Genomic DNA, 1,314 nt, shown 5'->3' with positions numbered 1-1,314 from the left:
TCGTTAGCATGGGTTACAAAGGTATTACATTAAGTTACTGCTGTCTATACTAAGTATCCTGCAAGGATCAATGAACGTTTGTATCATTCATGATTACATATGGCAAGCAAATAGAAGCTCGGGTGATGAATACTAGCAGCGAGGAATACACAAATACATAGGATATTTTGATATAAAGCAAGCCAATACAGGAAACTGATTTTTTTTCCAAAATATTTTACGAAGTCGGCCGACAAAAGGAAACCAACTTTAATTCCTTTCGATGTTTTTAAGCATGCCGATTTGTTTTTCTTTTTAACAGTCAGCCGACGCAGGGAAGCCAGCATTGATTCATTTTAACCTGTATTAGCGGGAATGTCGAAAGTAAATTGAAACAATGGGACATTTTTTGAAAGCTATACAATATAGCGCGTCCTGCACGCATATTGTTGTTGTTGTTATTGTTGTTGTAGGTTTTAACGCCATTTTTAGCACAAATTAGGCTATACATAGCGGTCAGGATAAATGGTGAAGGAAGAACCCTGGAAAACCCCGGAAAGAACCACCGACCCACGAGAAGCTACTGGCAAGCTTTCTCACATACCCGCATTGGCCGAAGCCGAGACTGCAACCCACGCAGACAGAGGTGAGATGGCAATGATCCGTAACGGTGATCGCTTTAGAGCACTCGGCCACTCCGGACCCAGTGCACGCATATCGATATTAGGCTGAACAGTAAATTAACGTACAATAGTTTCGTTTGAAATTTTCCTTTCCATAGTTTATAGTGTTTTATTTTTCGACAATAAGAAGCACGTGTTTCGTCTTGTGGGAATAAATGTACATCATTTCCAGGTGGAGTCCTCTATAGGTGGGAAATCGTAGCAAAGGGGAAGTAACAGCGTTTTAGGCTTCTATTTTGAGTAATTAAATTATTATTTCTTCTTTACACTTGATAATTTTTAATTCATTTTGTGCGTGTTTAACTACTTTCAATAATATAATGCAAATCTGATGTAAAAAGAAAAATGTTCTGTCATGGCAGGTGACCCTTAAATAAAAAAGGTTGTGAAACCACTACTGGCCATAATCAGGACAATAACAAAGTTGTACATTTACTTTGGTAATAATAATGACGTAATTTTCGTTACACTCATTATGATGTGTCAAAATGAAGAGTGTTCAATATTTTCATATTATCTGTTTACATGTCCTTCTGTACATGCTCTACATACATCTATCGATGTATTCTACCACAACTGGTAATTTAGTTTCTCTTCTTTACTATTTAATGTGTCGAATAATTTAAATCTTGATCTCCTTCCTTACTCTAAT

This window comes from Sinohyriopsis cumingii, chromosome 3 (genome assembly GCF_028554795.1).
Source record: "Sinohyriopsis cumingii isolate HCF-2022 chromosome 3, ASM2855479v2, whole genome shotgun sequence".
Taxonomy (NCBI): Eukaryota; Metazoa; Mollusca; class Bivalvia; order Unionida; family Unionidae; genus Sinohyriopsis; species Sinohyriopsis cumingii.
Note: the sequence above shows the minus strand (reverse complement) of the source record.